We start from the raw sequence: 24,643 nt of genomic DNA on the forward strand, positions 1-24,643 counted from the left end.
CACCACCAGAGCTACAGAGGGTAAGATGCCCACTTGCCCATCCCCTTCAGGCTTCAACCACTTTTTAAGTTAGGGAATCCCCCTCTTTGCTTCTAAAGGGGAATCCTTACTGGATTCCCCTTTACAAGTAAAGTGCATGAAACGGGTCAACCCGGTTTGACAGCACGAACCGAACTGCCACTGGTTCTAACAAACCAGTTCGCGGACCAGGCGGTTAGGTTTAAATTTGGTTAAAATTTGAACCAAACCACCACTGCTGGTTCCGTTCACCCCCTCCTATTATTTATTTATTTATTTATTTATTTATATATTTATATCCCGCTCTTCCTCCAAGGAGCCCAGAGCGGTGTACTACATACCTGAGTTCCTCTTTCACAACATGACCCTATGAAGTAGATTAGGCTGAGAGATAAGTGACTGGCCCAGAGTCACCCAGCTAGTTTTATGGCTGAATGGATCCCCTATACACTTCCTGTCTGTCCCATTATTATTATTTATTATTATTTATTCAATTTCTATACCGTCCTTCCAAAAATGGCTCAGGGCAGTTTACACATGCATTTGAAGGGCCTATATTCAGGTTCACTTTAAAATGAACACACACACCGCCGAACACCCTCCCTGGTTTGGTTCAGTTTGCGGGGGTTTGTGAGATTAAATTTAAAAAAACTTTAAAAAATTAGATTTTACTTACTGCCACCCAGTCCAGGGGCTTAGATTCAGCCATGGGGTGGGGTGGGGGTATCTCCAGAAGTTCCCCCTCCCCTATGTCAGCCTACATTTATGTACAAATCACCCAGTTTGGGCAGTCTTCAGCCTGTTTCGGACCTGCCCTCTGTTGCCCATGCCAAATGGGCCTTTACGTGGCTGGGTCATGGTTATTTTTGTAAAGTCACGAACCCCACCCCAGGGGGTCCGGTAGCAAACTGAATCGGCGGGGGGAAGGGTTCAGTTTGATATCTGATTATTGAACTGAACAGGTTCGATGTTGAACCTATTCGACATCGAACCTGTTTGCACATGCCTAATAGATATGTGAGAAAGGAAGATTAAGAAACAAGCAGTGGTAGGAGGGAAAGCATGCTTGATGCATATCTTTAATACTTAGCTCACACACCCCCATGGAGTACTGACTCTTATCCCTTATTGGTTTTGAAATAACTAGCTGCCTTCTGTGCTGCTCACACAATATGATTCCCTTCCAAAGTTATCAGTCCTCATTTGGGCCCAGAGTACTTACTGTCAGGATCCAGCCATACTTGCTCTTGGACCATGATGGGGTCTTCTCCTTTTCAGCACTGAGGATCCTATGGTTACTACCAAGCTGGAGCTTGGCCCTTTTGCAGACATTCTTTCTGAGGAGTGTGGGGTCTTGGGTGACCCAGCAGTCAAATCTAGACCCCTGCTCCAGCTCTGGACTCTCCTCCATCATGCCTAGGGCTCCAGGGACAGTTATGACAACAAATTAGAATAGCACTCCAGAAATAGCAGTGAAGGGGTTGCCTGGTTGCCCAGGGGTTCCTTTCCAGTGGGCCTACTTGGAAGGAGGAAACAAGCTCTGGTGCATGCCCTAGATTGGGACTAAGCTAGAATTAGGAAGGGTTGGGTTGCCGCCACTATATTCATGCTTCAGCTTCAGCCTCGTTTTCACCTATGCAACAGCTCGGAACTGGGAGTTCATTGCAGACCCAGCTCCAGGTTTTTGCTCCAGCCCTCTGCTTCTGCTTTCCGTCTTGGCCCTTGCTTCAGCCTCCGAGCCCCATCTCCTGCTTTGAGCTCTGATTTCCAGCCTGCAGCTTCCTCTGGCCTCTCCTGCCTCCAACTCTGGCTTCAGCCCTAACCCGCAATCCAGTCTCATCCTGAGCCTCCTGTGACCTACTTTGCCTCTTGAAGGCAAAGGACCACCTTACTCGGCACCAGTCCGCTCTACCATTGCTATCCTGTGAGGAGGCCCTCTTCCAGGTGCCACCATATTCTGAGGTGAAATTGGTTGGAACGCAGCATGTGAGTGAGTCACTGTTTCTAGTCGAAGGTTGGTATAGGGATTTTAAATAGCTTCCACCTCCCTTTCCCCACATCCATTCAGAATTTTTTGCAACTCTTATATTACAATTCCAGAGAAATGTATACAACAAACTGTACAAAGAGATGACAAATTACAATTAACGTACTACATTACAATTAAATGCCTGAATCTGGAATCCAAGTTCACTTTTCTGGGAATAAACCCCACTGAGCACAGTGGGACATACTTATGGGCAAAGCGTCCATTGGATGAGGGGGTGCAAATGTCCCTGGGCCCAGAGAGTCAAGGGGCCCACAAGGGCCCCACCACCCTCCTCCTGTGCATCCCTACACTGCCATTTCCTATTTCCCCTTGATGTTGTTGGTAGTGGTGGCAGCAGGCTCCCCTTCCCCCTCCGTGGCCGGCACCCAGGCCTCCCCATTGAGTAGGGAGAGTGTTGCATGCCGTGCCATCTAGACACTGCCTCGGTAAGTGTCCCTCACCATGCACCCTGCCACTCACCTCGCCTCCCCTGGCTGGCTCTCCTTCCCCAGGACGCCAGCAGCCTGCCGTGTGTGTAAACGCAGCTCCTGCTCTCTGGAGCATCTCTGGCTGCCTGGGAGAGAGACAGCGATGCTTGCTTTGCTTTCCCCGCCAGGCTGAGCTGTCCTGGAATAGCCAAGCCAGGCATTTCTTCCCTGCAGCAAGTGGGGCTGGGAGGGAAATACGAAAGGACAACAGAATGGACACTCAGCTGCTTGGTAGGGGGTGGTTAGACAGGACGGCTAAAATGGGTGTGCATGTTACATTCCCCCCCTTTTCCTTCCATAACTGAGCGGCAGCGCTGAGAACTAGGAAGAGCCCAGAGCAAGGCACATCTGTAGGGATAGTGATGGAAGAAGAGAAGCACTCCCCACCAATCCATGGGAGGAGCATGCCCCCACCCAGGGGTCTGCTTTGGCCGAAATGCACAGGGGTCAGCCCCTGGTGGGGGCCAAGCAGATGCCTACAAATGGGCACGAAAGCAGCCCCCTCCCCCTGCATCACAGTTCAACCCACACAGCGCTAGCGGGGAGAGAAGCCAGAGCACTGAGAAGCCCACCCACCCGCCACCATAGCCACATATAAATTTAGAGGGGGAAGTGCAGTGGCAAGGCTGGAAAATAGGGTGTGTAGCTTTGGTGCTGGCTTGGGGACCCCTCAAAAGAACTTTGTCCCCGGGCCACTGGGGGACTCCCTACAACTCTGGACATACTTCTAAATAAACATGCGCAGGATTGTGCTGCCTACCTTTTAAAAGTCATGTCATTGCTCACAGTAACTCATGGACATTTACATTTATTTAATGAGGGTGAGGAATGGCACAACCCTTAAAAGTCGATGGCCCTGATCCAGAAAGAAAGAGAGGTGCGTACAAAGCCTTCCATGGTCATCAGTTATCCCGATGTGTGTCTTTAGCCACACCGTGATACCCATCTGAGCACTGTTTTGCTGTCTAGATGTATCTTTAATGCATTCACACCCAGAGCCAAAAGTTACCATGTGTGATGAGTTGTCTATAATTACAGTGGCTGAAATACTGTGCAATATTCCACCTGCCTTGTAATGGAATGTGTGTGCAGTTGCATAAGCACAAAATGCAACAATTGTGCAAATGCAGTTGTGCGATGAATGGCCATTGGAATTAATGGCCTTCTGCCATGCAACTGCATTTGTGCAATTCTTGTGTTTTGCACAACTGCACTCTCACGCAACTATGCACACGTTCCATTACAAGGCATTGCGCAGTACGTCAGCCAGACAGAGGTGAGTGGCATGCAGGTCAAGTGATGGGTGGAGCCAAAGTGGGTGGTGCCAATGATGGTGGGTGGAGCTGCAAGTGGGGCATTGCTAAAACCTTCCCTCCCTAAAAAAAACAAAAGCAATATAAGCACTGCGGAGAAAGCTTCAGCTGGTGAGCTTTCTCCTGTCCCACCGCCCTCCGCTGACTTTTTACTTGCCCCCCCACTACCTATATTCCTCCCCCACTCCCCTCCACCCTACATACTGGGTGAATATGTATGTATAATTGAACATATTGTATTCTATGTATATCCTGCATTCTTTTGTTGCTATGGTAAGAAGCACTGCAGCAGGCCTTTTGATTTCACTAACAATTCAACCAACCAAACCACAACAATAACTATAGCCCCCATAACAAAGTTCTCCACAATAATTGTTACAGTCTTGCGCCTAATACCTGTGTTAAAACTAGCAGTCAAAACAACCCTAATATTACACAAACATAACCAACTATACAACTTTTCAAACCAACTTGAGTTCTTTAATATGACTGCCCACCGCAAACTACCCAAAACAACAGTCTTTATTGGACAAAATCTCTCAACCCATGTAAACAATGTGTTATGAAAGCTTCCGGTGGGCTCTCTCTTGTTTTTCCCCAGTGGGAAAGCTTTCTGACCGACCATAGTGCCAAATGGAGCCCAGTTATAGTGACTACACCACCTTAAGTGGTGCAGCGGGGAAATGCTTGACTAACAAGCAGAAGATTGCCAGTTCAAATCCCTACTGGTCTGTTTCCCAGACTATAGTAAACAACACCTATATTGAGCATTTCGACTCCTGGCGCCCACAGAGCCCTGTAGTTTTCTTTTGGTAGAATACAGGAGGGGCTTACCATTGCCTCCTCCTGTGCAGTATGAGACGATGCCTTTGAGCACCTTCCTATATCACTGCTGCCCAATATAGTACCAGTGGATATTCGAACCGACAACCTTCTGCTTGTTAGTCAGGCATTTCCCACTGCGCGACTTAAGGTGACTGATAAAACAATATATTGGAGAGTAATTGCAGTGCTGTTGGTGGCAGCAGCCGCCAGAGGGGCAGGAAGTGAAGGATACATACCAGCTGACAGAATGTCAGCAAGACATTAAGCAAAAGCACTTCCAACAACAACAACATGTGGTTTTAAAACAGTGGCAAAAATAATAGCTATAAGCGAGCAATAGCTAGAATGCTCCTGGCCTATCCCCTAAAAATGTAAGAGTAGCATCCTTGGGAGAATTCATTCATCCACTGTGGGGCCATGAGCTGCCATGGTGGGTCTTTGGGGAGGCCAAATAGGCGGTCCCTTAGTCCAAGGTTCATTTTGATGTGCAGCTGGGTGCATTCTATGCAGTGCATTTAAAAAAAATGTGTAGTGGAAACTAAGATGTTGTGCAGTTGGGCCTATGGAGTTTAATAAGGACATACTGTAGTTTGTTTCCGAAGATGTAACAGGGTGGGGTGGGGGCAAGATATTGAATATTGTTTGTTTTCCATTTCATAACCTTATACAAAAAGTGCATTACAGCCTTCTGTTTCTCTCGCTCATTCTTTGTGAGGCACCATCATTTTTCTTGCTTCCCCTCTTTCTTTGTCCTTCTCATTTCCCCCTCTTTCCCTCTCTTTCACTTTCAATTCATTTGCCTATTCCCTTCTGTTAGCAAATGCTGAAGGAAGGGGATGCTTGTGGATAGGGGTGGGCTGCAGCCACTGCTAGTGCAGAGTTATAATAAACCTGCATGAGTCCTCTGTAACATCTGAGTCCTCTGTAACTCATGAAAGAGTGCAAAGGCAACAGCCACACCCACTGCATGTCCCCAGCATCTGGGATTCAGCCTGTGCACCTGGAGGTTCTCTATAGCCATCCTGACTAATCGTCACAGAGGGGCCTCTCCTCCTCCATGAACGTTTCTAACGCCCTTTCAAACCCATCTAAGCCAGGGATCATCACCACACCTAGTTCCACAAGTAAACTGGCTTTCTTTTTTGTGTATTCTGAACAGAGACGGGCCTTAGTGCTAAATGTGATGTAGAGGTATCCTGCCGCCCCAATTACTCGTATGTTTACGGCGGCAAGCGGGAAAGCGGCGGGAGGGGTAAGTAAACCCTCCCGCCGCTCTTAAAGGTACCCCCCACCCCAGTGCCGGACCGCAGTTGGCGGTTCTGTGCACACCCCTATTAGGCCCTCTCCCAGGGCCTTCCATCTCTGCTGAGACTCGGAGAAAAGGACCTGAAGAGGCAAACTCTGCATCAGGTCCCCATCCAGGACATCCCATCCCTGCTATGAGCAATCTCCCAAGTATGGGCAATCCACACTTGGGGGAAAGAACTCAAAGAGACAGGAGAGGACCTCTATATCATGGAAGCTCTGCACCAGACCTCCACCCAGGGCAATCCATCCCTGTTGATACTTCAGGGAAAGACAATGAAGAGGCACTCTACATAGCAGGCCCCCTCCCAAATGCAGGATCAGCAATGAGAATATATTTTTAGCCTCCAGGCCATTTTTCTGCAAGAGGAGAGAGAAGGAAAGCCTGAATTGGAACACTTGTCACTGCAGATGCTAGATTTGATATGACTATGAAATAAGACAGCAATGCAGGAAACGCTGCATTTGAGCCTATCTTAGCTACACAGCTCAGTGGCCAAATGCCTGTCCTTGACCATCTCTAAGAGCCCTTAAAGATGGTCAAGGACAAAGACATGTTTGCTCTTGATGCTCATCGTGCATGCACTGGGAAGAGTCATTAGAATCAACAGAAGGTGCCTTGTGAATGGGATACATTGGGCTTAGTACCTAGAAAAACACTTTAGCATAAGAGTGCTGTGTCCATGAATGCAGTAATCATGGGCGGAACTGGGGTGGAGCAGCCAGGGCAGGTGCCTTAGGCGCCACTGAGGAGAGGGTGCCATGCCAGTTCCTGCCACCCCCACCCCATTGCCCACCTGCCCAGCCCCAGGGCCCCTCAGCCACTTGCCATCCTGCTTGCCTTCTGCGAGGCCTAGGCTCCTCCACGGGCTGGGCCTGCAAACTGCAGAGCTGCTCTTCTCTCCCTGCCTCTCAGCTGATCGGCGGGTGGGCGGGGCTTACAGAGAGGCCTCTGTGTATGCCTCCCTGAAGCCTGAACTCGGCAGGCCCCAAGGAAGCCAGGAAGAAGAAGGCAGGCAGAGTTCTCTGCAGCAGCAGACCCTCTGCCCAGAACATCCAGCACAGCTTTTGCCAGGTACTGTGAATTCCTTTTTGTGGTTTACTCCCCCCCCCCAATATATAGGGATCTGCTTGCCATAGGGCTTTGATATGGGTGGTGGTGGTGGGAGACTGAGAAGTCTGAATATTTAATTTAAAACAGAGAGGAAACTTTGCTGGCTTTAAAAACAAAAACTATCTAAAAAGCCCTATAAGTGGCTTGTTTCATGGAAGAAAATTACAAAAACTTCTGGAACAATATTATATTCATTCATTCATTCACTCACTCACTCACTCATTCATAAATGCACTTATGTTCAAGTTGTTTTGCAACCCAGAAGGTCTGAGTGAGAACTGTGAAGCATGTGTGGTGCTTTTGTTTTATTTTATTTTATTTTTCTTATGTGTGAACTGCTCCCCAATAATTTGTAGGGACTTCAGGGTAAATCTGGCCAACATGTGAATGCAGCACCTCAATTCCAGAGGAGATGTGTGTTAAAGGGCTTTAAAAGCCTCATGTGAAAAACCTCCTGGAATCAAACTTTACTGAATTTGTTCAGAATTCTGAGAAAACAAACATAGGCTCACCCTGCATGGTTGAAAGTCTCCTTTGCTAATCTGCAGCGAGGGGGCCATTTTAATAATTAGTGTTTCTAGTGTGTTCTAGGCATTAAAAGTAGCACAAACATATAGTACTCAATGTATATCACTATATATTGTGAAGTGTGCATGTGTGTATTCAGTGAAATGTATTTCCAGGCAGCATACTTATTTTGAAATATCAGACTTAAATCCTTGGGGGCCTGGGGTGTGTGGAGGCCCTGGACTTTGAGGGGCTGGGGGCCCATTTTAAAATCTCATCTCTGGGCCCATTCCAACCTTGCTATGCCCCTGGCGGTCACTACACATGCGTTTCTGCACAACACCTGCACAGAAGAAACTCCCATGTAGAAAATGTGTCTCTTGTAAATTGACCCTGAATTTTCCATCCATGACTGGGATATCTGAGAGTTAGAGTCAATAATAAAAGAACAGCACGCTGCTTGTGACAGGAAGGGGCAAATTACAATGATTTCTTAGTCTGGCAGGGGCTGGTTTTGGCCCTGGCAGAACTTGGCTTCTGTTGCAAATGCCTCTGTCTAGTGTGGCAAACTAATGTATCCTCCTCCCTCTTGGTGTCAAAGTAAGCACTAGTGTGGTGAATGCACATATACCCCATCATGAGCCAACAATCATCACAATGATGTGTTTTAGAAAACCAAAGCAACTCCATTTTACTTAGAAAACCTAATTCTAACTTAAAGTAACCCCAGCCCAGCCCAGCTCGGCTCAGAGCCATCAAGGCCTCTCATGATCAACGTCATTATCTCTCTCCACTAAAATGTATCTAAAGAAACTTGGTTCTCACAGGACAGTTTAGAAAACAGGATGTAACCAAATAAGGGGTGATCACCAGATGAACAATGAATCATTCGCATGCATACTAGATACTTAGTCCACCATTTTGTTGCCATGTATGCTAGGTCTGGGGTGTCAGCATCATTCAGATTGTTTGTATAAATGTAAGATGCACCTATAACCAATTTGTATTCAATGCAGAGCGATAGCCCATTGAATTACCTTGCTATCTGCAGTAGCAATTAAATACCTCTAATTGATTCCCACTGAGTCTGTTTGATTGGTTTAAGGCGGGCCCAGGGACGAACCAAATTCACATCAACAAGACAAAGGCTGGCAGGAATCATTCACTGGTTTATAGACTCCCCCCGCCACCTTCTTCTTCCCCTATTTTGCTAGTGGCTATTTGGGCAGGTGATCCTCTAGGACAAAGTCATGTTTTTTAAAAAGCATGAGATGAGACAGAGAAAATGACACTTGGAATCCTCACATAACTCCTGACTGTTGTTCTAAGTCTTTTACAGAGATGGCTCATGTTTTCAGGTTTTGATCAACAACCATGTCTAGATGGTACAGTGTTCCTTTTAACAGAGATTTCCAGATATTGTTGACTACAAGTCCCATCATTCCTGTTTGGACAAGGGCGCAATTTCACTGCTTGCCCTAGGCGCTATTTTCCCTAGATACGCCTCTGTGAACATAGGTACAGTAATTAACACAGACACATGTACAAGTGTACAGACATCTGTATACAGTAATGTCTGAATTGGGTTGCTGTACTGCTACTATCCCATGCCTGGGAGAAGAACACACATGGGTCTGAAAGTGCAAACTGTTGATAGGGTTTTCCTGTGAGGTTTCTTAATAGAATTGCAAAGGTGGGAAGACTGGACTTACAAATGAACAGGATATGGAGGCGTGGGTGGGATTCTCACTATTTAGCTCTATTGTTCCAAATCTAAGTAGCTGTCTGGAAGCTTGCTTTGACTGTATTTTAGGGTGGGGATATCCAAGTTGCCAGTGCCAATGTTTGGTTCATGAACTGTGGTTTGCTTTGCCTTTTGGGCTTCACTAGGAATGCAAGGAATTCAGCATGGACGCATCACCTCTCTAGGTTGTTTTGCACCAACTCAGTTTGCATGATGTAGAAGCTGATCCAGCTGGTGATTGCTTCCCCCCGGCATCAAATGCTTGTCTGTGCACAGGTTCTGTTCACTTTTGCTCAGGTCAGAAACCAATGTTCCCAGGAAAGAGCACATAGGAAGGCTGGCTGGCTGGCAACATTGCAAGAGTTGTTGTTGTTAGTTGAAAGCCCAATGAGCAGTGTGTGTGAGTGTTTGGAAATCAAATCAAATCTTTATTGTCATTCGACCAGCAAATGTTCAGAAATTAATGCCCCGTACCACACACACCCCTGCAATCTGAAGTAGTACAGTCCAAAATGCTACCATCTCATTCTGTTTCTGTGCAATATGTAGACTGGCTTTTTGCTATGGGGGATGCCTGTGGCTCCAGTCTATCACAGGGATATTCTGAGACCCTTTCCCCATAATTTTTGGCCACCTTCTTCCCCTTTTTATTTTTATTTTTAAGTGAACCTCTGTCCTTTTACTTGTGAAATTCCAAAGAGAAGCATGCAGGCAATATTTCATCCAACTTCTCAGTAAGAAGTAATTCTGCTTCAAACTGGTGGGTGCTTGACACTTATCTATCTATCTATCTGATTGATTTCTATACTGCCCTTACAAAAATAGCTCAAATGGCTTTTAAATGTCATAAACTAAAATTTAATATTGTTAAATTATGTAAGCAATTAAAATATTGGATTTCAAAATATTAGGCTAGGACATTGCTGCTTCACATGGACCAGAGATGCTATACAGACTATTTTTATCTTAGGTGCTGTCTCCAGGATATTTTGAACTGTGGGCCATGAGCAATATAAAAGCCTACAGGCAGTGCTCCATTCTCTGTCCTTTCAAATTACATTAAACTTGGCTGTAAGCTGGCCCTACAAACAGAACTAGGTTTAGATTCTGGCTTTCAGACTCAGTCTTAATGCAGCTGCTTGATTAGTTAGGCAGTTCTAAGCAACCATAGCTGTACAAACTGCATGCATTTTTTTAAGCTCCCTTTTGAATATATATTTTGTGTTGTCATAGCTACCGTTCTGAGAGATGATATGCCAAAGGCAAAATGGGCTTCAGTGCCTACTGAGAACATACCTTGAGGGTGTAGAGATACCCTGCTGTTGCACTCCAAAACAGGTTTTGTGGCATGCAGTATTATTCTAACTCTGCCCCTGAAGAAAAAAAATTAATGTGTCATGTCCCTAAGATGAACCCAAGGCTGTGACGATGGTTGTTTTGAAGGAATGTAGGCAATTATTAAGTCCTTCCTCTCTCTGTAGAGGATCTCATGCCAGTGTGGAATAATATTTGTAATTATTTGTAGTGGCATAGCAATTATGGAATACTTTACCCTGGGAGGCCTTCCAGGCAGCAAGTAAAATCATTTTTATTTACTCGAGACTGTTGGTGTGTGAACTCTGTTTCCAGTGTTATGTGGACTTCCCTGTCCCAAACTGAAGGTCTAGATTTGTTTATATCTTTCAAATTATTATTTTGTTCAAGGATGGTCAACTTATCCATTTGGGGTGGGCCCCAGATAGTAGCTGACATCCTGACTAAATTACTCAGTAGTACTTGTCAGGAATTACTCTAAGGACTACTAAATTTCAATAGGACTTCCTCTAGTAAATTTACTCAGCATGTAACTGACATCCTTACTAAATTTACTAGAGGAAGTCCTATTTAAATTTAGTAGTCCTTTAGAGTAATTCCTGACTAGTACTACTAGGTAATTTAGTCAGGATGTCAGCTAGTGGTCTGGTGGCTGGAAATGTATTCTGTTGCACAAGAAAACCCTTACAAAGATAGTCATCCTTTACAGCAAAGTCAGTATCGTAGTTATTGAACACATTACATATCAGAACCCAAAGAGAGGGGTAACATCACAGTGTAAATTTTCTCTCTCACAACATTCTTCCTGCAAGTGAAACTACACGTAAAATGTTTATCACACAATTAAAATTTGGCAATAGGATAAAAATGTTTTGTAAACCAAATTAAGTCCACAATAATAATTTTTTTAAAAGTTCTGTAAACCAAATTCAGTCCACAAGCTATAAGAAAACCCAAAGCAGCTTACAAAGGTTAAAAACAATAATTCAGCATCTGGGAAGAGCATTGCACTGCTGATAAGGCCCTATCCCTTGTTCCTACCAGCTTATTTCAGCTACCATAGGAACCCACATAAAAGCCGCCCCAGCCAGTTGTATGGGATGGACAGGACTTTATGAGTGGACTGGAGACGGACTTTTAGATATCCTGGTCATTTGCTAGAAAGTGCATGTTCTAGGTCAGATAGGCAACCCTGACTCTACAACTGTTGTTGAACTACAAGTCTCATCACGCGCAGCCAGAATTTGTTGACAATGGAATAATGGCTGGCGTTTGCCCTTTTAATCGAAAAAATTGAAACTCATTTTTATGCTAAAACATGAGTGTGAACAAAAAACACATAAATAAAGCATAAGCATGAAAAAAGTAGCTTGCGTATGTCTGTATGTATGCTTGGAATGGCTATAGTTGCGGCACAGATACTATTGTCATGGGGATTGGCATTACACAATAGCGTAGAAGGGGCAATTGTTCATGTTCTTTGCAAATCCTCTCCTCTGGCTATGGTACAACAGCTCCCCAGACCGGCAACTAAAGGGCAGCCTCTCCCTTTCCCTCAGTTTAGTCCTTTGCTTCTGGCACCAGGTCTCAGCTATAGGTCCAGAGTTATAAACTGGTCAGCTGACGTCTTCCAGAGCTGGCTCTGTCTTATCGTTCTGGTTTCTTCTCCATTCAGCTTTCTCTTCTCAGCTCTCCTTCCAATCGTCTCTCAATCCCTCTGTCTTGAAACATATCAAAAAGTTCCTTTGTCCCTCTCTTCAAGCCTGCCCTCCTATTAGCTGAGGGGAAGGTTCTGCTCCATTGCCCAGACTAGGACATTCAGATGGTTCTTTTTCTGTACATGCACAAGAAGTCCCAGCAATTCCTGATAACACAGTTGGCTGGACAAACATAATTGTGTGAAGCAGACTGTCCCACAATAGTGTAGCTTATGTGCTTTGTACATTTGTTTTTATTTTTGTTGCTAAAAGCCAGATTTAGCTTTCTCTCATTAGCATGAGTTGCCTCTTTCAAAAACAGACATGATTGTTGTTTCCAGCAAGCCACTCTAAATATAGCAGTAGAGACAGATCAGCCCAGTAAGATTGTAATGCTTGTCCAAAAAGAGAAGGAAATAAATGTAGTGAGGTGTGGCTTTTTGGTCAAGGCAATCCATTTGCAGACTGGTTTGAATAAGTGTCAGAGGGAATGTTGTCATCACGGGTACCTGTGAAGAACAAGGCATCATCTCTTGAAGCGTACCTGCTAGGCAATGGACATTTGTATTTATTTTATTTATAAGTATACCCCACCCCTCCAGTACACTACTACTCGGAGCAGCTCACAACATTAATAAAATAGATACACTGTAAACTAAGACTAGTAAAGTTAACCAAATTAAGTTAAACAAGTTTAAAAGACCAGGCTAAAACCACAATTAAAATAAAAACAGTAAAACCTACAACCATTTTCAATTAATGGTGACATCAACATCCAGGCCGATTTCAAGTGCCTTGATGTAAGTCTAGATTTTAGTTTATGTCTGTGTATATGGAATGGGATGTGCACGAAACCGGAAAAACCCAGTTTGGCTCGAATTGAACCAGATCTGAGCCAAACTGGGTTCAGTTTGGTTTGGGGCATGGTGAGTTGGGCTAGGTTCGGCTCAAGGCCAAACTGATTCAGGCCCGGGTCAAGGGGGGCATAATTTTTAAAAACTTACTGCTGGCTTTGGTGGCCTTGAGGGAGGTGCAGCCCCAGCCGCAGGGAGGTCTCTGGAGCCCTGGGGGACTCCCTCGGTCTCTGAAGGGCTATTTTGGCCCATTTTGGGGCCTTTGGGCCTTTCTGAGGTGGTGGTGGCCATTTTGGAGGCTGCCATGCATGTGCCCTGTCTATTTGCATGGCTGGGTCATGACCCAGGCATGCAAATGGCCAGGGCACATGTGCGGTGGCCTCCAAGATGGCCACCAATACCTCAGAAAGGGCCAAATGGCCCCAAATGTGCTGAAATGGCCCTTAGAAGACCAGGGGGAGGCCAGTGGGGGAGGGGAAACTGCCAGAAACCCCCCACAGCCACAGAAGCACCTGAGGCTGCTGAACCTGGCAGTAAGGTGTGGTTTTTTTTAATCCTGTGGAGCTCCTGAATCGGCCCTGAGCCAGCCCAGGGGGTTTGGCTTGACCTCAAGCTGAACCAGACCCAGTCTGGCTTAGCAGCAAGCCCTTGAGCCTCATTGGTTTGATATTGAACCAGATCAAGGTCAGGCCAGTTCACACATCCCTATATATAACATTATATCTAGTACTGCCCTTCACAACATTATATCAAATTCTATACTCCTGCAGAAGTGCAAAAGTGTCAGTCAACCAAAACATACATTTTTAACATACATACATTTTTAAAAGGCAGAACTGTATAGAAAAATTAAGTTAAATAAGACATAATCCAATCCAAATTAAGCAAAATCCCATTACTATCAATGGGAGGCAGTAAAGCATGTGCACAACACTTCCATTGAGATAAGCTGAAGTAAAATGCTTAATTTTGGCTTAAGCATGTTAAGCCAACTCAATCAATTAAAGAATGTATAATCGCCTTCTAATCAAGCAATTACATTTAAATAAATTTGCATATTATGAAATGTCAGTATAGGGTTACTGAAATAAATTTTGAGTTTTGAGTTACTGAAATAAATACGAGCTTATAATTTAATACGGTAAATGAAAGCTACCACATAGAAGAAAAGGCCATATTTAATATTTTCTTTTCCTTCTTATGGAAAGATACCAGAAGCAAAATAGTCTTACTCAAAAGAAAAAGTCTCAACCCACCAATTAAAATTTGCTCTCATTTATTAAAAATGAGTCTGACCAGTTCATCAAATAAACCTGTGATGGCTAATTCTGTGTTATTCACTCCTCTGAACAACAGCGGATTTCAGCCTTATTCAGTATCAATTTACTAGCAGTTTAATCAATGGAGAAGCCACCTAATGGCACAGCAGGGAATGACTTGCCTAGCGAGCAAGAGGTTGCTGGTTTGAATCCCTGCTGAAACACCTATATCAGGCAGCAATGATATAGGAAGGTGCTGAAAGGCATACTCTCACACTGCACAGGAAGAGACAATGGTAAATCCCTGTATTCCCGGGAAAGACTAAAGAGGATTTGGGGGGCCCCAGGGTGTGTGGAGGCACTAGACCTTTGCCCCATAGTCCAAAGGTTAGAGCACCTCTGCCTACACATGTATCCTTACACCTGGATTGCCAACAGTACCAGTGAAAAGGATATAGAGATTGCAGTTGATCACAAGCTGAAAGTTATCTGATGCAATTGCAAAATAGGCATATTTGATTTTAGGCTGCATTAACAGAACCTCAGCTTCCAAGTCACAAGAACGAATCATTCTACTTTATTTTGTGCTAGTCAGACCTCACATGGAGTACTATGTCCAGTTCTGGGTGCCACATTTTAAGAATGATGTAGGTGGATTGAAATGGGTTCAGAGGAGGGCAGCAAAGATGACTAGGGATCTGGAAAACAGTCCTATGAGAAAAAGGTTGAAGGGACTAGGTATATTTAACTGGAGAAGTGAAGAAAGACTGAGTGAGAGACACGATAGCATTCTTCAAGGGCCATCACATAGGTGAGGATAAAGGCTTGTTCCCTGTTGCCCGAGAGTAGATCTAATGGGCTTAAGCTACAAGAGAGTAAATTTCGGCTGCAAGTTAGGAGAAATGTCTAAATGATAAGAGATGATATGATAATGATAAGCCCCTCAATAATAGAACCGATTACTTGGGTGGGGGCATTCTCTCCTTGGAGCTCTTCAAGCAGAGGCTGCTCTAGCACCAAATTTCCTGCTTCAGGCAGGACTTACAAGGCTTTCCTCCTCCCCCCTCCCCACCATCTCATATGATTCTGTTGTAAGTGCAGGACAGGAAGTGGATATATATCTGCCTTTTAATGAAAATTTAAAGTAATCATGGCTATATACTTTATGTCACATTTTGATGCATCATATTTTTAAAAAAGATATTCTAATTCACATTATTTTAATCCCATTCCTGAGCTTTTAAGCTACTTTCACTTGTGTTATCTTTGCAGGTTTGGGACTTTTTCTTTAGATCTGTATTAGCATCCTGTTCCAGGAAATCTGCAATTCCAGTGTACCACTAAGCTTTTTATAGCCCCACGGAGACTTAATCTTAGCTTCTTTAATCTTCCCATCTATCAAACCTTGCCAACATTATATTCCGTTATTTTACACACAGAGGCTGTTCTCATGCGCAGGCAAAACCAGGCTAACAAAGCCAAGCCTGGTCTTGCCCACTCATGGGAACCGCCGGGATCGCACCCAGTCCTGGCAATGCCTCAGTGGCAAACCTGCCAAGCCAGCCACCCTCTTAAATAGTGCTCTCTTAGCCCCATTTTTTACAAATTGTTTGCCAGCCGCAGTTGCTTTCAGCCAGGTCTGAGAGATGTCAGGTGAATCCCCATAATGCACTGTGTGCTCCCTTGAGGAGGCAGCTGCATGTTTGGGCACAAGATCTCTGCATCCAGATCAACAGTGAGGAGTGGGGGAGGTAAGCTTTTGGGGGCTTCTTCCCCTGCCGCTTCAAGCCCTTTCTTATGGATCATGAGCAAGGACTCACAGTATGCTAACAAGAGGAGGGAACCATGTTATCGTGGGCATGCTGTCTGTCAGATAACAGTATTATGAACATGCCCACCTGTATGGAGAATGTGTAACTGCATCCAAATTCTCTGATGTCAGACTTTAGAGTCAAAGGTGTATTTACATAACTAGAACCGCACACTTTATTTCCTTTCTTCCTTTCTTTCTCTCTTTCGGCACTGTACATAATCCAAGTTGCAATATAAGAATAAAATAGACAATTAAAACACTTGCTTTTGTTTTAAAAGAATAAAAACAGAGGAATTACTCTTCCTCCTGCGCTTCCTGGATTTGAAAAGGAAAAGGGGAATGAAGCAAAAGGGATTAGTATCCTAGAGTGTCTCCCCAGACCCACTCTAGATTATCACTCTTCTTCACGCTTTCTCTTCTGCACCATTATCCTACAACAAATTGTAGCTGAGGATGATGGGAGTTGTAGTTCAGCAACATCTAGAGTACCACAGGTTGGGAACCCTTGACCAAGAAGCATGTCCCATGGAGCAAATGCTGTCCCCCACCCCCGCTTACCCAGCAGTACACAGTGCCACTGCTCCTTCCATGCCCCTTGGATGGAAGAGGAGAATGGTGCAGAAGAGAAAGTGTGAAGAAGAGGAGAGAGATAATCTAGAGTGTCTCTGGGGAGACACTCTAGGATACTACTCCCTTTTGCTTCACCCCTCTTTTCCTTTTCAAATCCAGGAAGTGCAGGGGGAGGAGAAAGAGGAAGAGGAGGAGCAAATGGCTGGTGGATGGAGATGACAGCAGATGTCAGATGTGAATGGAGGGCCTCCATCCCCCCATCCATCCACTGACTGCCTCATTCCCACTCATAGATATGCTGGCTCAGAAAGCTTTTCAAAAAATATAAAGCCCTGCCAGTTAAATTTGGGGATATGAACTATACGTACTACACCCATTTACACATGTTTTTCATCCAGCTAAGAATATGCATGCAAAAATCTGCTGCCATGCAAGTATGGCATCTAGCTAAGATAAGAGTTTCACATTTTTAAGTTCCTTTGATTTCAGTGGGAAAGATATGCAGTCTGATCTGATTCATATTTACTCAGAAGTAAGTATCACTGTGTTTAATGGTAGTTACTTACTAATAAACCACTGAGAGATGGAAGTTTGGGGCAGTCTACAAATTTGAAACATAAAATAAAATAAAGTGGCTCAGGATTTAGCAAGTTCTTAACCCTCCAGTAGAACTCAATGAGCTTATAAGTGCTTCACTTGATTAGATAATGTCAACTGTATCTTCACTCACTCAGACATAATATGAATTCAGAATCTTTACCTGTACCTCAGCAATTAGTCCACTTGGCTTAATTACCTTTTTCAGAGCTCAAGATCTGGACAAGGATGCTTGAAATGTAATCCATGCAATTATAAATATCTTTTTCTTTGATGTAGACTCTGAACCTTCAGTGCATCCTACATTAGCAAGTTGCTTCTTTTCTAAATGTCTCCAGATGGTGCTCAAGCCTTTAGGGACTGTGTTGTGAATTATTTTTAGAAGATTTCTCTCATGTCTGCCTAAATTGGTATGTTGCAGCATCTTTCTGTTTGGAAAGAAAAAGTTAATTTGATTTACTTTTCACATATATATTAATCATTTTTAGTAAATTGTAAAGTTAAAATGAACTAAAAATGAACTTAAAATGAATGGCAAGACGTTGTGGGTCTGCATTTGGTGCAAAGAGCTCCTAGCTCTCAGGGAACAAAATTGTTCCCTTTAAGCTGAGGTGGCTGACCTGGAGAAGTTCAGGGAGGTAGAGAGATATGTGGATGAGACCAACAGGGATGAGATAGAGGCACCCCACTCCCAGGCTGATGGCACTTCTGCTATCATGGAGAATGAAGGTTTCAGGGGAGGAAGAGGGGAAAGCTCCTTAGAGGGGACCCCTTCCTTGGGTTATGTGCCCATATCCTCTCACACAGAGGATACTTCTCTGGGGGTTGGGGGCCTCCTAGTAGTGGGTGATTTGATCATTAGGGGCATAGAGAGATGGGTTTGTGACCCACGTGTAGACTGCACGGTGACTTGCCAGCCTGGTGCAAAAGTTGTGGATATTACACACAGTGTCTAGATAGGCATGCTGGGGAGAAGTCAGCTATCACGGTGCATGTTGACACCAACAATGTTGGAAAATGCAGTCAGGAGGTCCTGGAAGCCAAATTTTGGCTGCTAGGTAGCATATTGAAGTCCAGGGCCCCTTGGGTAGTGTTCTCTGAAGTGCTACCTGTTCCACATGCAGGGCCAGTGAGAGCTGAGGGGTCTCAATGCGCGGATGAGACAGTGGTGCCAGGAGGAGGGCTTTAGATTTGTTAGGCACTGGGACACATTTTGGGGCAAGCAAAGCCTGTACAAAAGGGACGGGCTCCACTTGAACCAAAATGGAACCAGACAACTGGCACTTAACATCTAAAAGGTCACAGAGCAGCTTTTAAAATGACACCTGGGGGATTGCCAGCAGGAACTGGCAAATGATATCAAATGATAGTAAAGGAGATAGCACAAGCAAGCCAACACCAGATAAGAGACTTGGTGTATATAGGTGTTTATATACCAATGTCAGAAGCCTCTGAGCCAAGATGGGCAAGCTGAAGTGCTTAGTTGCTAACGAAAACATAGATGTAGTGGCAGGGGCGTAACAAAGCTGCAGTGGGCCCAGAGACAAAATTTTAAAATGGGCCCCTCGCTGATACACACACACACTCTTCACAATATATAGTCATGTGACTTCCCTCTGGGGGGCCCCTCGAGGTCTGGGGGGGCCCCAGGCAGCCGCCTCCCCTTGCCTAATAGTAGTTACGCCCCTGTGTAGTGGGCATAACAAAAGCCGGGTGGAACAGTGAGAACCAGTGGGACACTGTTATTCCTGGATACAAACTCTACAGAAAGGACAGGGAGGGGCGGATTGGAGGTGGAGCGGCACTGTATATTAAAGAAGGGATAGAATCCAACAAGTTGGAAAACCCAGGAGACTATACAAGGACTAAAAGGAAATGTATTACTAGGGACGTTCTATCGTCCTCCGGGACGAAACGCTGAGAGGGACCTGGAGTTGGAGAAGCAAATCAGAGAGGCGTCAAAGAGATACAGAGCGACTCCAGTAAGAGCCTCCCCATCTCTGACAGCTTAAAAAAAAGTATCTAAAGATGCAGCTGTCCTCCCAGGCTTTTAATTAAATATTGTTTAAATAGTTTTAACATGATTTTAAAATATTATTTTAAAATTTTAAAATTGTTGTAATGCTTTAACTTTTTCTGTTATTTTGTTTTAACTAATGTTTTAACTTTTTCTTTTCTTTTTTTGCTTGGTTGTAAACTGCCCAGAGACATAAGTTTTGGGCGGTATAAAAATAGGTTAAATAAAATAAATAATAAAATAAAAATAGTCAGGGATTGGAACTGTAGTCCAAGAACAGCTACAGATGCTCAGATTGGCCAACCCTGAGCTAGAGCATCTCCCAGGAGATGTTTTAGCTGCCCAACACTCACTTCTTTTTAAATCCAGGAAGTGCTGGAGGAGGAGGAGGAGGAACGGTGGCAGGTGGCAGAGCCAGGCAGAGATCAATGGCAGCAGCCACTGCAGTCTCCACCTTTGCCAATCTGCTGCCTAAGGTGACCACCTCAGTCTACCCCATGGGCAGCCCTGCTGTACTGTAGTAGAGTGCTGAGCTTAGACTAGGGAGACTAGAGAACAGATTCTCACTCCATTATGGAGATTTGGTTCAGTGACAAGTTCTCAATCTAACCCTTCTCATAGGATAGGATAAAATGAGAAAGAACCTCCATATACTGTGCTGGGCTCCTTGAAGGAAGGGCAGCATACAGATGTGATATACTCTGGGATTCCATTTCAAACAACAAATTACATCCCCAGCACACTTTATCAATTACATGACACAAAGCCCTCTAATACACATGGATCTTCAGCTAGCAAATTTAGTGGAATAGGTTGTAAAAGTGTTAGGAGCTTTTCTCAAAATTGAATGGGGTTGTGGCTCCTAAAGTGCCATTGCTAATTTGGAGAAATGGAATTAGATTACAAAAGCTGGTATCTTCATTCCCCATCTGCTGGCCCAGAATTCAGTTGTCTGTGATTTTCCTCCACATTAAACTAAGCACAGCAGCAGCAAGTTTACAGGAGTGAGAAGAAGAAAGTAAGATCAGAACACTATTTGGAGAGGGGCAAATAAATCACTGCTTTGGCTGTTCTGCTTGCTCAGAGGATACCACAGAATCAGCCCTTGGCAAACAGATGTGGGGGAATATGCCTCTTGAATGAAAGGATCTTCTGTGGTGAAGAACAGGAAGGCTTGGCAAGGATCTCTTGTCTGGCTGCACACTGTATCTCAGTGCTGAGCTGCAAAAGGGGAAAAAGAACAACTTGGGGAAATGAATCCAGCACATGATGTCTTGGAGGAGTTGACACATTAGCTGGGTTTGTCTGGCATATCCTGTGAGCCAGAGAGAAGACGGTCACAATCAAGAATGAAGGTGTGTGCAAGTCCCTACGTTATGTGGTAGTTGTGCCACTACTATTTGTCTACAGAAGAGCTGACTCCCAGGGTTGTTCCATCCAACTCCAGCATCATGTCAAGAAATGCAAGGGAAGCTAGGGAAACATGATTATTTGTTTGTTTGTTTAACATATTTAAACCCAGAATGTTGGGGGCAATATGCTAAATCATTGTAAACTGCTTAGAGAGCTCCAGGCTATAAAGCGGTATATAAATGTAAGTGCTATTGCTATTGCTATTGCTATTTGTATACCACTCACTACCAAGGTCTCTAGTGGTTTACAGCAATAAAAGAAACCAAGAAATTTTAACAATTAAAACATATAAAAATATTTATTTATTTTTACATTTATATCCCGCTCTTCCTCCAAGGAGCCCAGAGCAGTGTACTACATACTTGAGTTTCTCCTCACAACAACCCTGTGAAGTAGGTTAGGCTGAGAGAGAAGTGACTGGCCCAGAGTCACCCAGCTAGTATCATGGCGATTTGAACTCGGGTCTCCCCGGTCCTAGTCCAGCACTCTAACCACTACACCACGCTGGCTCAATCAAATTAAAATACCCATAAAAACTACCAGATAGCTAAAAAGCTTGGTTGAATAGATGTGTGTTTAGTTGTTTCCTAAAAGCCAACAGGAATGGAGCAGGAAGTGCATTCCACAGCTCTGGGGCAACTGCAGAGAAGGCTTGCCTTGGAGTCATCACCAGATGAGCCGGCGGCACCCTCAGATGAACCTGCCCTGAAGATGTGAAAGAGTTCTGATGAAAGGGTTCAAATTCAGACAGAAGCTGGTTCCATTCTCAGTGCCCCCTGTTGATGGAACTGCCTCGGGGGTGATTGGTCGGCAACCCCAGTTTGGGTGAAAGTGGGGAATTTAGCTCAAAAAGGGAGACAGTTCCAAGCAGTTTTAATTTGTGCGAGCGTCTGAACTCAAGAAAACCAGCTTGGGAGATAGGTTTTAATTAAATCAAAAGGAGTTTATTGGAAGAAAAATAATAAAAGCAATAAAACTATGTTATCAGGCAGTCCTAGCAGAAAAGTACTACAAATACGTGCATATTTTTTTAAATACTTAAAAAATAAAACTACTACGAAAAGTAGACTATTGTAATTCCAGATTATGTGTAAATTCACAGGCGGGCTAGAGAGAGTTACTTTAAGATAAAGGAGGCAAGATTTCAGGCATAAGGGAGAGTGATAGATTTAGCCCTGAAGGAGCCGGGCAAGAGGCTATATCACCTAACCTCACAAAGGTCTGACTCAGGCAGCTGAGAGCTAGTGTCCATCCTGGGAGGTGGAGTGGAAAGAAGGAAATTTGAAGGCGTGAATGGGGTTCCACACTAGGAAAGTTCCAGCATTGGGCCATCTGGATAGATTGGCAGGGGGACCGATCTAAAGTCAGGCACAATAAGCTGAGCCTTGGTGTGAGGACAGTGAATTGGCCAGGCAGGGTAGTGATTTCAGCTTGGGTGGCCCCAATGGAGACAAGAGCACCAAAGTGGTCTGCTGGAGTTCTTGTTGCGATGGTAAGAGGCACAAGGGAACATGAAGATTTCTTGCAGTTGGAGTCCCGAGTTGGAAGGACAAGGGAGCACATAATGGAGTCTCCAGAGGAAGGTCTGAGAGAGCACATGATGGAGTCCTCCATAGGATGGAAAGGGGAACACACTGGATCATGGATTTAGGGATACTTATATCCCAAAATGTGCCTTGGGGGCACATTTCTACTGTCATACTTTGTTGAATAGGAGAGCCCGGATGGGCTATTCAGAATGCATTGTTTCTGATCATCCTTCCTGGGTAGGACAGGGTGTGAAATGCCTATTGTGTGCAATGCTGATTGTACTGAAAACTAGAGTGTGCAGGTGTGTCGAAGAATATCCTGTGCTGGGACTGACGCTCCCAATAATTCTATCAAAAGTTTTAATAGGCATACTTTCAAAGTTATGTCACTGACTCATCCCTCTTGTGATGGAGGCTGCTGCAGCACTTGTCTTATCTGCTTTCCTTTCCTAGCCTAATTGCTTTGTTAGCAATAGGTGTTATCTCTCTTGTGAGAGGATGAGGGGAATTCATCCTAAGTCCAAAATGACCTCAGATGCCAGATAACTTGCAATAGCTAGTTCTGGAGTCTGCTTAGCCGGGCTGAACTGCTAGTCTCATAAAACTCAGTGAGGTGTTACTAGCTGAACTTATTCTGCCCGGCTCCCAGAAGCCTCCTTGTTTACAGCTACATCTCCAGACTTGGAGATTGCACTTTTGCTATGCTCAGGAGCTGCACCACCATGTGAGCTCCCAGTTTATGTTATGCGTGGGTTGGCAGTGGACTTGTTGCCCCTAGATTTGACTGCAAGCAACACAAATTGCAATGGGGATTAGCTTCATACCCCTTCTCCATATGAGGGTAATAACCCAGGAATTATATGACCTGAAAGCATGTTACCAGTGGACAAGTGGTCTCTGCTGGTTTATGTTTTAGAGTGATAAGGACATATATTTCAAACAGGGGCTTCCACAAAACAGGTTTGAAGGGGAACTACCAATGGTAGGGGAGGGAAAAGAAAGAGGCAGTTAAACATAGTCACTCTGATCCAACATGGAAGATCCAGATGTGTAGCAGCTGTGCATGGCTATGCTCATCCAGTCACCATTGAAATTGATGGATATGTCTAATGGGGATGCATATCTCCATACAAGGCCACTAGTCACAAGCAGCAAGGCATGAAACCTGCTGGATCAAAGCCCAGATATTCACATTAATGAAACTTATTTTGTTTTTAGGAATGTTTATAAAGATTTTATAATTGAAAACATATGAAATACCAGCATTCATAAATTGTCCAACAAAGGCATAAGCACAAACAACAAGAACAGAAACAAAAGAAAGAGAAAACCAATGGACCCGAGATTAGAAAAAAATTAAGGGTAACTAAGCAATGATTGCAAAAGTACCTTATATGCTTCATATATGCACAAATACCAAAACGACAACAAATACACCCACCCTCAAAATAATTTTGTATTTTATAGGCTGAGAGGCACTTCCAGAGCAGGGGTTAGTAAATTGAAGAAAAGAAGTACAGTTAAGTAAAAATTGATACACACACACTCCTGCAATATCTAAATCATTCTCCTCCAAGACTACTTTTAGCCTTATGGGCAGGGCCAGTGCTACCATTAGGCCAACCAGGCAGCCGCCTAGGGCACAGACCTCAGAGGAGCGCAGAATGCAGACCTCAGAGGGGTGCAGAGTGTAGAATGACAATGTGTTTGCCTAGGATGCAAAATAGTCTGGCACCGGCCCTGCTTATGGGAGTGGTGGAACACAGTCCCCCCATCCCCCCCAGATTAACAGAAACTTCAGAGGGGGACAAATTAGATCATGAAAATGGCAGAGGTAGAGATGTGCACGGTCCGGACCAGTCTGGACCGGCACCGAAGGGGGGGCCTTTCTTTTAGGGCGGGAGGGCTTTCTTACCCCTCCCGCCTCTTCACCCCCTCCAGCGCCCGTATTTAACTGAATAACGGGGTGCTGGAAACCAGCTGCCGCCGCCGCCCCCCCCCAGCAGATTTACATACAAAGGTGCCCATACCCCTGCCGCCGTCGCCCGCCCGCCAGCCAGCCAGCCCTCCCTCCCAGCATGCACGCGCCGCAAAGGACGCCGGAGGCCCGGTCTACCCGCCGGGAAAAGGCCGGGTAGACCGGGCCTCCGATCGCCGGAGGCCCGGTCTACCCGGCCTTTTCCCGGCGGGTAGACCGGGCCTCCGGTGTCCTTTGTGGCGCGCGCATGCGCGCGCGC

General features: G+C 44.8%; 1 long non-coding RNA gene across 1 annotated transcript; it reads right to left on the reverse strand.

The window, feature by feature from the left end:
- Positions 1–11,356: 11,356 nt before the first annotated feature.
- LOC128324217 (uncharacterized) lies at positions 11,357–16,675 on the reverse strand. Its single transcript, XR_008306731.1, has 2 exons — positions 16,366–16,675; positions 11,357–12,863 (listed from the first exon to the last, which is right to left on the reverse strand). It is a non-coding gene; the product is annotated as an uncharacterized LOC128324217 (long non-coding RNA).
- Positions 16,676–24,643: the final 7,968 nt, after the last annotated feature.

The sequence above is a fragment of the Hemicordylus capensis genome, chromosome 4, assembly GCF_027244095.1.
Source record: "Hemicordylus capensis ecotype Gifberg chromosome 4, rHemCap1.1.pri, whole genome shotgun sequence".
NCBI classification, from domain to species: Eukaryota; Metazoa; Chordata; class Lepidosauria; order Squamata; family Cordylidae; genus Hemicordylus; species Hemicordylus capensis.